The 15,810-nt window shown below is 48.7% G+C and overlaps 1 protein-coding gene and 1 long non-coding RNA gene across 4 annotated transcripts in view; one reads left to right on the top strand and one right to left on the bottom strand.

The window, feature by feature from the left end:
* The window catches only part of HIPK2 (homeodomain interacting protein kinase 2), a 201,281-nt gene that overhangs the window by 140,887 nt on the left and 44,584 nt on the right, over positions 1-15,810 (bottom strand). The window lies entirely within an intron of this gene.
* On the top strand, positions 8,241-13,843 carry LOC106508201. Its single transcript, XR_002340220.1, has 2 exons — positions 8,241-8,615; positions 11,578-13,843. It is a non-coding gene; the product is annotated as an uncharacterized LOC106508201 (long non-coding RNA).

The raw sequence follows: 15,810 nt of genomic DNA, 5'->3' as shown, positions 1-15,810 counted from the left end.
GTTATACATGGTGGGCATGCAGCTGATGGAATGAAGCATTCTAACTGACCAGACTCCAGGAGAACTTAGTTCTCTGGCTACAGAGCAACTACCAGTCACAAGCACCTCTGGAACCTGGCCTTCCTCTGGGGAATAAAGAAAAACCTGCCAATGCCTTTCCACCTAGACCAAGGCAGAGTCCAGGCAGCTTCTGTCCTGGGGGCAGCAGTCACTTTCTGTGTGTACGTCACCCTGGATGTGCTCTGAGGTCCCAGGGGCAACCTCAGCCTAACACCTGCTCTGAACCCCACCTTGATCCTGATCCCACAGACCTGACAGAGGCTTCCTTCCTTGCTGGGGTCCTGAACTGTGTGATGTGACCACACTTCTGCAGACAGCCTTCTGCCTGACCAGACTCTTATGGCTTTTGCTCATTCAGAGGTCACACTTGACCTACTCCTCCTACTGCACTTTTTGTTCAAGTCCATCTCCCCTAATTCTATAATGACACAGACAATGGCTTTTCTATATTTCTCAATATTAAAGAAGCAAACTGCTGAAGGTATTTTATACAACATAGAGATGACCAAGCCCTCGGCTTTTAGTAACTCATCCATTGACGAGGCAAAGTAAAAGAAGCCTTTCGTTTATTCCGTGGAATTTGGCCTGCCCCCTTCCTTACTCCTCCACCCTCGGCACTTCGTGGTGGGAGGGTGCTGAGGGGTCAGAGATGGCAGAAGAAATATGCTGATGTGACATAAAGGAGATGCAGCTCCATTCTCTATTTCACTGTCTCAAAAACTCTCGGTGGATAGGCCAGGGCGGAGAAGTGGAATTTTACAGAGGGGAAGAGAATGGCCTATGACTTATTTGCTACTGGGACGACAGCCAAGGGTCATAAAATTGTGGAAACTGTCACTGGCTACCTCTGGTGACAGATTCCCAGGAGCAGAGCGGGGACCTGCATGGCTAGAAATAGCCTTCACTGCGCCGGCCGCCCCTGCAGACTCTGGCCTGGCCTTGGTGTGGCCACTCAGCTCCTTTGTAAGGTCAGCAGCCGCTATTCTAAGAGCTGGACGCAATTCCCGAGACAGCCTTATTTTTCCTCCCAGCTTTGCTGAGATATAACTGACACAGAAAATTGTGTACATTTAAGGTGTGCAATATGGTGATTTGATATGCGCATATATCGCGACATCACGACCATAATAAGGTTAGTTATATCTTCACCACCTCATATAATTACCTGTGTGTGGTGAGAACATTTAAGATTCACTCTCATGGCAACTTTCAAGTACAAAACACAGCATTGTTAAGCCAGTTACCAGGCTGTATATTATATTCCAGAACTTATTTTATTATTATTATTTTTTTTGTCTTTTTGCCACTTCTAGGGCTGCACCCGCAGAATATGGAGGTTCCCAGGCAAGAGGTCAAATCAGAGCTGTAGCCACCGACCTACGCCAGAGCCACAGCAACAAGGGATCCGAGCCGCGTCTGCGACCTACACCACAGCTCACGGCAACGCCGGATCTTTAACCCGCTGAGCGAGGCCAGGGATCAAACCCACAACCTGATGGTTCCTAGTCGGATTCATTAACCACTGAGCCACCACAGGAGCTCCACATCCCAGAACGTATTTATCTTAGAACTGGAAGTTTGCCAGTACAGCCTTGCTACCTTTACTCTGTAGCGGAGGCCATTTCACTCTGCGAAGCAAACTGCTCAAAGAAAACAGAGCTAAAGAGAATGTCTTTAATAACAATAATAATAATAATAATAAATACTGTTATTTGTTTTTCAATCTCTAAAATAATCCTAGTAATAACCAAACTTATTTCCAAACATTTCTCCTTGAGAGGACTTTTCTGGAAAAACTCCTAATAAGTGGTGCTCAAACGGCACCCAGCCCACACTTTCCGCGTTCCCTTTTTTTTTTTGGTCTTTTTAAGGCCTCCAGCGGCATATGGAGGTTCCCAGGCTAGCAGTCCAATCGGAGCTAGAGCTGCTGGCCCATGCCACAGCCACAGCAACATGGGATCTGAGCCACGTCTGTGACCTACACCACAGCTCACGGCAACACCAGATCCTTAGCCCACTGAGCGAGGCCAGGAATCGAACCCGCAACCTCATGGATGCTAGTTGGGTTTGTTAACCACTGAGCCATGATGGGAACTCCAACCTTTCACACTCGATTTATCCCGATCCCCGAGCTGGGGGCAGGAAGGGGGAAGGCCTCTGTGTCTCACCCGAGGAGGAACTGCTTCCTCTCCTTTCATTCTCTATTGACCCCCGTCCTCTCCAAGGCCTGCTGCCCTCTTATCCGTCACTCTGCTTTTCAGAAAAGACAGGGGGCTTAACAGACCTTTTCAGTTGGATCCGATGATACAATCTCAATTGCTTTCGGGGTCATCTCTGCCCTTCCTACTGGGCTCTTGGAAGGGAACGTGAATTTTTCTCCCCCTTCCCTGGGAGACTGGGAGGCTATGACCAGATGGGGGTGAAGCTGGATTTTTGAGCCTGGGTTGTGAGGGACCCGGGAAATCCCTGGAGGGTAAATCTGTAAAACTCACCCCCGCTCCCTGGAGGGGCCGCCAGACCCCGATCATTGCACAGAAGCCTGGGGAGATGCCGGGGTAACTCCGGACGTGACGGCCGCAGTGTCACTCATGTGAAAGCACAGCAGTCACTGCGATTGGGAACTCAAGTTTCTAAAAGGCACGTCCCAATGACCATCTGTCACATAAGCAGGTCAAAATCCCAACACTGTGTATCAGATATTCATCAGGACCTGACGTGCTTGTTAATGTTACAAGTTTCTGAGGATGTCTGTTACACAAGTGACCGTGAAAAGCACTTAAAAACAGACTTATTAGAATTTGAGTCTGCTTACATCACACAACCATATGTAAGGTATTCCTCCTTGCATAAGGCAAATGAAATACAGCTCCTATAAAATGGGCATTAAAATATATCCTGCGGTTAGCAGAATTTAAGTCCACTACTTGAAAGAAGTCATTTCTTATCACCACAGATACAAAAGACTGCCTCTTTCATGCCTCGCACAACTCTGGGTTCCTGGTTACACTGGGTGCATTTCTGACAGCCTGTAAGCTAAAGGCAATGAAAGTCCTGGGGCCCATTTTTGGCCACTTTAATCAAATGCTTATTTTGCTTTTTTTTTTTTAAACTGGGGAAGCTGTGTTCTCTGGTTTGGTTTGGTTTTTTTGGCTGTACTATGGCATGTGGAAGTTCCCAGGCCAAGGATCGAACCTGTGCCACAGCAGTGACCCAAGTGGCTGCAGTGACAACACTGGATCCTTAACCCACACCACAAGGGAACTCATTTTTTTTTATTTTTCATTTTTTTGTTTTTTGATTTTTAATTTTATGGCCACACCTGCAGCATATGGAAGTTCCTGGGCCAGGGGTCAAATCGGAGCTGCAGCTGCCGGCCTACACCACTGCCATGGCAACACTGGATCCCAGCCACATGCTGAAGCTTGTGGCAATGCCAGATCCTTAACCCACTGAATGTGGCCAGGGATGGAACCTGAATCCTCATGGACATTATGTTGGGTTCTTAACCCACTAAGCCACAATGGGAACTCCCTTATTCTGCCTTTAAAAAAAAACATGCATGTAAGTCTGTATTTCATTTTATTTTATTTTATTTTATTTTTTGTCTCTCTCTCATTTTAGGGCTGCACCCATGGCATATGGAGGTTCTCAGGTTAGGGGTCCAATTGGAGCTATAGCCACCAACCTATGCCACAGCCACAGCAACGTAGGATCTGAGCTGAATCTGCAACCTACACCACAGCTCATGGCAATGCCAGATTCTTAACGCACTGAGCGAGGCCAAGTATCAAACCTGTGTCCTCGTGGATGCCAGTCAGGTTTGTTAACCACTGAGCCATGACGGGAACTCCTAAGTCTGTATTTCAAAATACTACTTTTAAAACATCTGCCCTCTACTCTTTATTAGAGATGCTATTTATGTCCATAAAATGCTATCATATTTGACTTCAAACCCTATTAACTCAGGATTCTCCGGATTTTAAAATCTCGAGCACTTAGTACACACCAAGCTCTGGGCTGGATATTTGGTGGACACAGCAAACACACCTCTGACTTTGTCTGGGGCAACCCAGAATTACCCTTCTTATGCCAGTTCAACTAAAATGTGCATTCTCGCCTCTTTCATTCTTACAAGGGTCCTAGTTTGAAAACAAGGATGTTGGAGTTTCCGTTGCGGCTCAGCAGAAATGAATCTGACTAGCATCCATGAGGATGCAGGTTCAATCCCTGGCCTTGCTCAGTGAGTTGAGGATCTAGTGCTGCCGTGAGCTGCGGTGTAAGTCACAGACACGGCTCAGATTCTGAGTTGCTGTGGCTGTGGTATAGGCTGGCTACAGCTCTGGCTGGACCCCTAGCCTGGGAACTTCCATACGCCGAGGGTGCGCCCCACACCTCAAAAGACAAAAAAACCAAACCAAAACAACAAAAGAAGAAAACAAGGATGTCAAGTGATGGTTTAGGTTCTTATAATAAGTGGAAAAATCAGACCCTGACCCCAAAAGTTCAAATCTGGGTAATTCTATGTGTCTCTGTCTTAATAATTTAATGAGAAATTTATTTTTCTAGGGTTATGAAGAATTTTTTCCTACCTTAAAAAAAAAGAATAGTGAAAAATCTTCATAATCTTCCTGAGCTCTTAACTCACAAGAATTTTTAAAAGGTCATTTGTTAAAGGACTGGCTCACTTAGTTCATCTTTTCCTACTTATTTGCTGAGTTTCTTCATAATTTTATATTTCACAATTAGATGAACTGAAAAGTTGCTTCATATCTGAGTACATTTCCTTTCCATTTCACCACCCAAAGTTATCTACTGGAAGATCAGACTCTGGCGAAACTACAGGAATGAGTTCAACCATGATTTAAAAAAAATATTAAACTAAATTCAATTTCACTGAATTCTATCAAGGCTCAAGAGAAGGAATTAGAAATAAAATAGTGGCACCATTTTTATCAGCATGTAGAATTTAATTTTTCGTTCTTTTTTTTTTTTTTTTAGGGCTGCACCCACGGCATATGGAAGTAACCAGGCTAGGGGTCCAGTCGGAGCTGTAGCTGCCAGCCTACACCACAGCCGCAGCAACGCCAGACAGAAGCCGTGCCTGCGACCACAGCTTATGGCAACGCCGGATCCTTAACCCACTGAGTGAAGCCAGGGATCAAACCTGCATCCTCATGGATACTAGTCGGATTCATTTCCGCTGAGCCACGATAGGAACTCCTAAAATTTAATTTTGGTGTTGCATGTGTGAAATAGATCACCACTCAGAATCCAATTACATTACTGAACAGAACAGAAGCATGACCACCTAGTTTAAGAGGCTCCAGCTTCCCCACCTCCTAAAGTCCTTTGGCCACACACTTCTACCCAATAGTCAGCATTTGATGGGAACTACAGATTTTTTTTTTTTTTTTTTTTGTAATACAGAACTCAAAGGAAGGACCAATCCCCATATCTAGCTGAAAACTATATCTCTCTTACATGTCATGTTATGCACATAAGATATAATAACATTACAGAATATTTCAAAAAACATCAAAGAATGTTAGAATGTTAGAAATATGCATCTGAGGAGTTCCCGTCATGGCACAGTGGTTAACGAATCTGACTAGGAACCATGAGGTTGCAGGTTCGATCCCTGGCTTTGGTCAGTGGGTTAAGGATCCGGCATTGCTATGAGCTGTGGTGTGGGTCGCAGATGTGGCTCGGATCTGGCGTTGCTGTGGCTGTGGCTGTGGCCGGCAGTTACAGCTCCAATTAGACCCCAAGCCTGGGAACCTTCACGTGCCGTGGGTGTGGCCCTAGAAAAAGGCAGAAAGACAAAAAAAAAAAAAGAAAAGAAAAAGAAATATGCATCTGAATGGACATGTTTAAAAACCTAGGAAAGGGTTAATCTGTAATCCTTGATTACCCGTATAACACCATCATTTGATGCTTCAGGCGGTTGAAAAGTAACAGCAAAAAATTTCTTCATTGACATATGGAACAATATTCATAAAATTTTAATGACAGTCACCCTGCTTATCAAGTGTACATTTCACAAGTGGTGCAAAGATAATTTTAGGTTAGCACATTTCTAAATGATACATTTCCAGAACAGTATATACTAAATGTCTAGAGGGCCTGTGTAGCATTTTCCACCCAAGTCTCTTTATCCACTAGTTGTGCAATGTTAGCATATTCCAGCAGAGCACAGTTTAGGATCCACCACAAGCTCTACAAAATTCTTTATCAATGACAAAAAATATCACAATACTGATTCCATTATGGGTCCTCTATATGAAAAGACTGGGGTTGGGGACAAAAGGAAGCACAAAGACATCTAAGACATCAGCACTGTACTAAAGGAGCTTAAAAATCTCTCGGGAGGTTGCCAAGTTCAATGCAAAGTGAAAAGGACAACTGGCGATTCTGGGCACCAGAAGCCACTTGCCAAAGTCAGCACAACAGGAGTTCAGAGGCAGGAATCCCTCTGGGTTGAGGTTAGGCCAGGGTTTACAAAGGAGGTAAGATCTGAGCTGGGATTAGAAAGATGTTCTGTCCTTTGAAGGGCAGAGGGACAGCGCTCCAGGTCCTGCTAACTGGGTGCAAGCAAATCCGGGTGCTGGTGGGTGGGGGTGGGGGTGCAGCCAGCGCCACGGTCTCTGCCCTCAGGAAGTTGAGGCTCTTCCTGGAGACAACAACTTAGGAGCATTTAGTTACAGTAATACCTTAACAAAAGCCCACCCCTGAAGTAACTACAGGTCCACACTGTGTGTACCAACGGCCTCCTTACCCAGAATTGTCATCTTCTGATAATTCAGATCTTCTAGAAGTAATTTTTAGATACTGAAAAAGCCTGTGTGAAGCCCTCTCACTAAGCCACTCACCTTACTCACTGTCATCTATCACACAATTGACAAGTCGTAGAGGGACTGGGTTTGCTGCTCTCTGTGTCAGACCCAGAAGCTCACACCCCTCAAGTGTAAGGTCAGCTGCACTTCCCATGTTCCAGGTGGGTAAGCAGAGTGTAGGCAGATGCCACGGTTTTCGTCCAAGTTCACTCTGCCTCCACTAGCAGGGCTGGGATTTGAACTGAAGTCTACTGGACTCCAAATCCACGCTGCTAACCATTCTTCTTCTCTGTGCTTTCGGGTCTTAGACTCAAAGCACGAGATAAGGAGACAGGTACCATGACAGCCAAGGCAGAAGTGAGAGCTGGTACGTGAGAGGAGACAGATCTAGAGTAGGGGGCACATTGGAGTTCCCGTCGCGGCTCAGTGGTTAACGAATCCGACTAGGAACCATGAGGTTGTGGGTTCAATCCCTGGCCTTGCTCAGAGGGTTAAGGACCTGGCGTTGCCATGAGCTGTGGTGTAGGTCGAAGAGGCAGCTGATCCTGTGTTGCTATGGCTGTGGTGTAGGCCAACAGCTACAGCTTCGATTCAACCCCTAGCCTGGGAACCTCCATATGCCGCGAGTGCTGCCCTAAAAAGACAAAAATAAATAAATAAATAAAGTAGGGGGTTCATCGACTGTATGCCACCTGGTAAGATAATGACACCCACTACTGTGATCCCAGCTCACGCAGTGTTTCTCTGTCCTCCGGTTATGGCGACATCTGAGGAGTTGAACCATTTAAAACTGCTTAAATACAATAAACTGACCCCCTGAAAGAGGTTACATGTCACTCCTCTGGGGCACAGCGGCCAGAGCGCTGGTCCCGAGGAGGAGGGCCTGGGCTGTCACGGCCGTCCAGGCCGAGGCCACGGGGACCTGGGCTAGAGAACTGCCTGAGAAAACAGCAAGGACATGGCAAGGAAGGAAAGGCCAGACACACGGGCAGATGGGACACAAGGGCAACGGAGAGAGAAGACTCAAACAGTCCGGGGCCTGAAGGGACCAGGGTTCCGGGGATGGTGACCCGAAAGATGGGAGGTGGTGTGAAAGAGTGGCTTCTCTTGGGGGACAGGATAACGGAATGTGTCTCCCACAAGCTGAATTACAAGCACCGACAGGAGATCCCAGCAGACACAGTCACTGATCAACTAATTGTTCCTCCTGCATCTGAGGCAAGGAGGTGCTGAATTTACCAGTTACCGTGTCAAGAGCCGCTGGTCACTGACAGTCAGCATCCAGTGCCCACTGGCTGAGTCGGGTCCTGAATGAAGACAAACCGTTTTGAAAAGAGAATGGAAATCAGGCATCGGCGGTGGGGGAAGAGGGCACAGGAACCCCGAACCAGCCCATGCAGGAGGCCAAGGGCCAAGGGGCGGGGCCAGAAACATTGCTCAACGAGGCTCCGCAGGACAGAGCGACAAGGACAAGGAAACGCGCAAAGACTGACATCAAAGGTTCACATTCCAAACGGACCGAGAAAGGAACAGTGCTGCTGCCGATGTTGACGGCGGAGTCCAGCTGGAAGCGCTCTATTCTGGACAGAGCTCACTGGGGGCAGCCGTAACAACACTTATGTAGCCAGAGGAAAACCCGGACGGGAGAACGGGCGAGAGGTCGTGGCTGGAGGAAGACCTGAGGGCTGTCGTCGGACCTACGGGAAAACGGGATCCATGCGGGTAAAGCCGTTTCCCAGGAGGGACGAGGTAGAAAGTAGAGCAGGTGGCCAGTGACACAATCCCTGGGGGCACAGACACTGTCAAACGGTATGAGGAGGGCAGCATGAGGTGCAGGGAGGAGTCAAGGATAAAACGATGGGGGAAAAAAACAAAAGAGACTGATCTGGGGGAAGGAAGACAGAGAAAGCCCCACTGGGCGTGGCGGGGAGCAAGCCACGGGCCGGGCCCTCTTTTCCCACAGGGGCAGCAGGAGAGAAAGACGAGAGCCCAACGCGATGCCCCTTACTTTCCCAAGAAATAGGCTTCCCTTCAGGACTTTTCAAGTCTTTTATGAGAGGCTTGAAGCTGGTGTAGTCTTTTATGTCATCTTCCTTGAATCTGCACATTCTCCCATAAGCTGTGTTTCTTCAATAGAGAAAACCTCCTTTGCCTGCCATTTGCCAACGCTCCACAATCTGTCTACCTGCGGGTGCATTATTTGTCCCTATCAGCCCCTCTCTCTGGTCAGACGTTCTCTTCCCGAAGGTTGCTAACTTCACCTACACCAGCTTCAAGCCTTTCCCAAATTCCCCTTCCTGTGACTCTGCCGCAGTGCCCTGGACTAAGCCATAAATCATTAGGGATGCGCCAGCCTTTCACCGCAGCGGGTGAGGACACGGAGCCTATAAATTGATTATCTAGAAGCCATGTTCCCAAGTGCTCAGAAGCAATCTGAAAATTACCAATCCAAGACAATTCTGATGAAGAAAAGCATGAGACTGATAAGATGACACACGTGGTTTTCAGTTTCTTTCTCCAGGAAACTGGTAGGATCAGTGAAAGGAAAACAGGAACTCAAAAACACCTTTTTCAAGGAATAACTGCACTCATTAAGAAACTAAACTATTAAAACAGGAGTTCCCATCATGGCACAGCGGAAGAGAATCCGACTAGGAACCTTGAGGGTGCGGGTTCGATCCCTGACCTCATTCAGTGGGTTAAGGATCCAGCGTTGCCATGAGCTGTGGTGTAGGTCGCAGATGTGGCTCGGATCTGGTGTTGCTGTGGCTGTGGTGTAGACAGGCAGCTGCAGCTCTGATTCGACTCCTAGCTTGGGAACCTCCATATGCCATGGGTGCAGCCCTAAAAAAAAAAAAAAAAAAAAAAAAAAAAAGCCTAAAGAAATTATTCAAACAAACAAATAAAACATCACCACCACCTCAGCACAGGCGTATTTGTTTGCTAGAGTGGGGAGTGGAAACAATAGAAGTTTGTTTTCTCCTGGTTCTGGCGGCTGGACGTCCAACATCAGGGTGTGTGCAGGGTCAAGTTCTTCTGAGGATCGTTCCAGGCCTCTCTGAGGTTTGTCAGCAGCTGTTTTCACTCCACGCGTGTGTTTACATCCACAATCCCCTCTTTTATAAGGACACCAATCGTGCTGGACTAGGGCTCGCTCGAACAACCCGTATCTTGACTACCTCGATCAAGATCCTGCCGCAAACAAGGTCACGTTCTGAAGTCATGGGATTGGGAATTAAACATGTCAGTTTCTGCAGGTGGGGGGGGGCGGTGCTGGGGGAGACACGGCAACCCTTAGCCGTAGGTTTAAGGACACCGAAAGCATTTTGCTAACGTGTAACTTTCTCGGGCTACATCGTCAAGACGTTCTAAAAGAACTCAGCTTTCCCCTCCTCGGAGAGGCGACATTCTGTGTTGTCATTTCCCTGTATCTTGCCTCAAAGGACCCAGGAGGGGACTGCGATTAGTCAGATGTTATACATGGAGACAAGCAAAAGTGCTTATTCTGAATTAAAGTCTGCCTAAGTTTATGTTATTGACACAGTGCTTCTAGAAAAGAGCGCGCAGGAACGGCTCTGTAACGTACACGGAGGGATCACTGTGGTCACTGGGGTATGAAAGAGAATTGGGAGTTCCCACTGTGGCTCAGAAGTAATGAATCTGATTAGTACCCATGAGGATGCAGGTTCGATCCCTGGCCTCACTCAGAGGGTTAAGGACCTGGTGTTGGCATGAGCTGTGGTGTAGGTCACAGGTGCAGCTCGGATCCCGAGCTGCTGTGGCTGTGGTGTAGACCGGCAGCCGTAGCTCTGATTCGACCCCTAGCCTGGGACCCTCCACGTGCTGCAGGTGCGGCCGTAAAAAGACAAACACCAAAAACCTCCCACCAAAGTGGGAAGGTAAACGCCGCTTCTCATTCCCATTCTGAGTGTACCAGACGTTTCTGAGGGAGACCCTGAGTACACTCGAGGGACCGACCCGCCGTGGGCCCGTGGGCCGGCGAGGCTGGGGGAGGAGGACGAACTTGCTTCTTCGGTGCTCTTCTGGTGTCAGTAAGGAGCACCCCCGCCCCAGGTGGTCTTTTCTCAGACTCACTCTGCTTCCCTTCTGTTACCCGCCCTGTCCTTTTAGTTCAAAGGTGGTGAGGACTTACCTTTTTTAATTCTGCATTTTCTTCCCAACTGAGGAGCTCAAGATCAACTTTTTTATTTTATTGTCTTTTGTCCTTTTAGAGCCGAACCCTCAGCATATGGAGGTTCCCAGGCTAGGGGTTGAATTGGAGCTACTACAGCTGCCGGCCTACACCACAGTCACAGCCACAGCAACGACAGATCCCAGCCGCGTCTGCGACCTACACCACAGCTCACGGCAACGCCGGATCCTTAACCCACTGAGCAAGGCCAGCGACTGAACCCGAAACCTCATGGTTCCTAGTCGGATTCGTTTCCACTGCAGCACGACAGGAATACCAAGATCATCTTTTAAATACACTTGTTAAAAAGGGTGAACCTTCACAAAGCATCAAAGCAAAAAATCAGCTACATTTTTGGTGTCCACCCAGAGTTTCATTGAAATACACATTTTTCGAAGATCTAGAAGTCTGTTCACTTGGTCCCTGAAATGTTCTCCGTGAGCTGGTTAAAGCTTCAACAGTATTCATGTTTGGGTGTCTTTTTTTTTTTAGGGCTGTGCCTGCAGCACATGGAGGGCTAGGGTTCAAATCAGAGCTGGAGCTGCCAACCTATACCACAACCACAGCAACTTGGGATCCGAGCCGCACCTGCGGCCTACACCACGGCTCATGGCAACGCCAGATCCTTAACCCACTGGGTGAGGCCTGGGATCGAACCCGAGTTCTCATGGACACTAGTCGGGTTTGTTACTCCTGAGCCGTGGCTCCCACAACAAATCTCTACAAAAGTACTGTCCCCAAATCTTTCAGCCATTTCTGATCATTGGGAATCCCCTCCATTCAGTGTTGTTTCCAGATCATCACCGAGCAGCTCAAGGAAGCAGTGACCAGGGGCTGGGCAGGTACTGAGGGGGTCAGGGAGGGGTCTGGGGGGGCAAGCGTAGGCCTCATTGAATTTTTCTATCTTTTAGAAATGGGTTATAAAGTCCCAGTCACAACTAAAAATCTGATAGGTCTTTTCCCTTTCAGGCAAAAAGGAAGCAGTTATTCTCCAATGCCTCTTACCAAGTCACGTGTTTCACGTAACCCTTACCCATCCCACCCCCAGCCCATAACTAATTTGTCTTTTGAGCTTAGCGTCTCCTTCCGAAACGTTTGGCACACTCAGCATCAAAACTGAAAACCCTCCTTCCGCTCTTCCGTGCTGGTGTTCCTGTGACTACGGGCCACGGCCAACTCTCTTACACCAACAAATCACGCACCTTCTGTTCCTCTGTGTTACTCCTGTTACTCTGGATAAACTCTAGTACTGTATGTCCCCTCAACAGACACGCTGGGGTCTTTACCCCCAGTACCTGTGAAGGTGGCCTCATTTGGAAACAGGATCTTCGCAGGTGTAATCAGGTTAAGACGAGGCTGTTAAGGTGAGTTCTGAGCCAGTATGATTGACATCCTTGTAAGAAGAGGAGAACAGACACAGGCACATAAAGAGCTCCACGTAAGGACACGGGGAGAGCGATGCAGCTGCGAGCCAGGGAGGGCTGAGGATGGCTGGGGCCACCCGAAGCCAGGCGCAGGCGAGGAAGGGCGGCCCCTGAAGTCCCAGCCGAGCATGGCCCTGCTGCCGTTTTGCTTTCAGACTTGTGGGCTCCGCAACTGTGAGAGAATAGCTATCTGTCGTTTTAGGTCACCTAGTCTGTGGTACTTTGTAATAGTGGCCCGAGGAAACGAACGCACTTTGTGATATAATTCAGGATGCAGTTCATTGGGAAAAACGTGCTCGTACTGAAGCTGTGATAAAGTATTTACAACAGTCACAGGTCATGCCGGCCAAACGGCAGACTGCCCCCGACAGCCTGCCTCTGCCGCATCGCCTCCAGGCTGAAAGGCAACAGAAGCATCCTTAGCCCACGGCCCCATCTCACTTCCAAGTCCTGTCCTGTGGGGGCACGGGGGGGAGTGTTGAACACCTCCTCTCTTTACGCCAGTGTATTTGCTCTTCATGCTCAGCATGTGACTCTGAAGCAGCACAATCTCTCTGGAAAGCAGGGAAAAGCTCAGTGCCTCCCTGCTAGCCACAGCAAGTTAAGGAGCCCTGGCTGGCACTTGCCCTGTCTAGACCTCAGCTTCTTGCCTTGGAACAGAGAAACCAGGACAAGGGGGCCGCCTTGTGCATCCTGCTCTCAGCGTACCACCTGTCGCTGCCTTGGGTCCTCATGTTTATGTATTTCTTTGAACATTTCTCTCCAAAGCTGTTATCTACCTGCAAAGAAAACTTTGTGAAGACACCACAGAGACCCAGCAATGCCCAGGAGGCCCAATGCATGGAACCCTGTCCCCTGGGTTCTTTTCAGAGACAGAATCCCTTCCTTCCCCCTCTTCAAAGCACAGCAATACATCCTTCTTACGTGACTTAAATGGCGACTGCTGTTTACAACCGTAACTCTGCATTACAGCTCCTTTGCTCCTTGGAGAATTTTTTCATTACTCTCGGTTGCCTTTAACTGACAGGTGACGAAACTCAACTAGCGATGGATGTGGGAAGCCCGCCCGATGGTGGGAGGGGGTGGGAAGATGCGAGGAGGAAAGGGGGAAAGGCAGGCAGGGATGCTGGGAGGGAGGAAGGGCGAGGAGGGGGAAGGAGAAAGAAACAAAAGAAGGGAGAAAGGTGAGAAGCCAGAACACCTGCTAGCACAAGTGAAATGATATTGTAAGCACACGCAGGATGATAAAGTAACACTGGGATGGGTTCTGTAAACTACAAAGCACGATATAAACAAAGAGCAGTACTGTATATTAAATATACCATATTTAAGGAGTTATTTGCGTGCGGATGTTGTGAGTATAAACATCAGCTGGTAGGGGATCCCGTGGCAGGGCAAACCAAGAGCTAGCTGTTCCACGCTGTGTAAACTACAGCAGGTTCTTAGGTCTGCGGCAAAGGACATTTGTATGCTGTGAGTCATCAGGCCAGTCTCAGTGCTGTGACGACCCAGCAACCCCACAGCACTGGCCACTGGCACGCGGCTGGAGGGGAGGTGCCCGCTGCGATCATACTGGATCCTGCTCCCTCCCCGTGGAGCACAGCGAAGACGTCAGAAAGCTCTCATGTGCCCGCTCTGGGGCACACAGGATGGCAGCTGGGGACAGAGGCGGTCCTAACTTAATAGCGGTTTGTGTTCCAAGGGCTCGTTTCCAAGGGTTTCTGAGGTCTGCCCCTTGCTGGCTGCAAGGTCTCAGTAAGCAACGCAGCGTCTTTGCACCTTCAATTTCCTCACCTGTGAAATGGGGGGAGTGGGTCCTGGTGGTGAAGTAATGAGTCAGCGTTTGTCACGCACTGGAAGGGGCGTCTGGCCCACAGTCGGCTGGAGGTAAGCAGTCGGTGACAGAGGAGGAGTGGGGTGGGTGGGGAGGGTCACCGAGGCCCAGCCGAGGTCAGGCACCGCCCACGCTGGCTGGCTGCGATGGACTGAGTTCTCACGGAACCACGGTCCCTGCGGCATCCCGCCTGGCGGTCCATCGGGGGACCCGGCGGGCTATTTCCGAACCACTGGACAGCCCGAGCAGGAAGACAGTGAAACGGGACGAGGGCTGACATGCTCCTCATCTCACATGCTGCTCCTGGAGGAAGGGCAGCTGGGTCGGGAAGAACAACTTCCCTCCACCCTGCCGAGGACCCCGGGGTGTGTGCGGGGCTTCCGAGATCCTGATACAGATTCCGTATGTTACCGACTTCACCTTTCTCTTCCGGGTGACATCTCCATCAAAAGCGTTCCCCAGCACACTATTATCTTTTGAAGAAACAAGAGGGACCTGCAGTAGAGCCCGGGGAGCTATAGTCGACATCTGCTAATAACCTAGAGTGGAAACCGGATCTATGTATATGTAAACTGGATCACTTTGCTATACGCTTAAAACACTGTAAATCAACTACACTTCAATTAAAAAAATTTTTTTTAAAAAAAGCACTACTCCTGGTCATAAATGGGACCCCGTTTATGGGACTGGGTACATACTAGCGCACATGTGTTCTTTTATGTCAACTATGATCTAAGTGGTTTTGATTGAGCATTTAATACAAAAAAAACCCTGAACACTCCTAATACATGCGGTGTTTCTTTTAAATGAATTATATATGTTCTATTTTATTACCACGTTTATGAAAACACTTTACTACCAAGTTTACAAAAGTAGGAAACTTAAAAGGATGAGATAAAATACACATATTCTTCTTTTTTTAAAATCTTTTCAGGGCCGCACCCACGGCATATGGAGGTTCCCAGGCTAGGGGTCACATTGGAGCTGTAGCTGTCGGCCTGCGTCACAGCCCCAGCCACGCCAGATCCGAGCCACGTCTGAGATCTATACCACAGCCCACGGCAACGCTGGATCCTTAACCCGCTGACCGAGGCCAGGGATTGAACCCATGTCCTCATGGCTACTAGTCGGGTTCGTTACCTCGGAGCCATGATGGGACCTCCAAAGTATACATATTCTAATATTTTCTTTGGTATTCCAGTAAATTGCCCTTCACTCTGAAAACCCCTGGGGAACGCAGGGAGCCAAAGGCAAGTAACCTGGAATTAGCCTTGGCCGTGGGATTAACCTTGGCCAATAACAAGTGAGAGAGGGGTGTCGTTTCCAGGCCGAAGCTTTTGACAGCCAGTGTGCAGTTTCCCATTTGGTCCCGCTTTCCCTTGCTAAGGCAGGCAGTGATAGGTCCGGGAATGGAAGCAGGAACTCAATGAGCATATCGAGGAGCCCAGACCCCAGCTGAACCAAGGT

The sequence above is a fragment of the Sus scrofa genome, chromosome 18 (genome assembly GCF_000003025.6).
Source record: "Sus scrofa isolate TJ Tabasco breed Duroc chromosome 18, Sscrofa11.1, whole genome shotgun sequence".
Taxonomy (NCBI): Eukaryota; Metazoa; Chordata; class Mammalia; order Artiodactyla; family Suidae; genus Sus; species Sus scrofa.
This window is presented reverse-complemented; position numbering and strand designations above follow the sequence as displayed.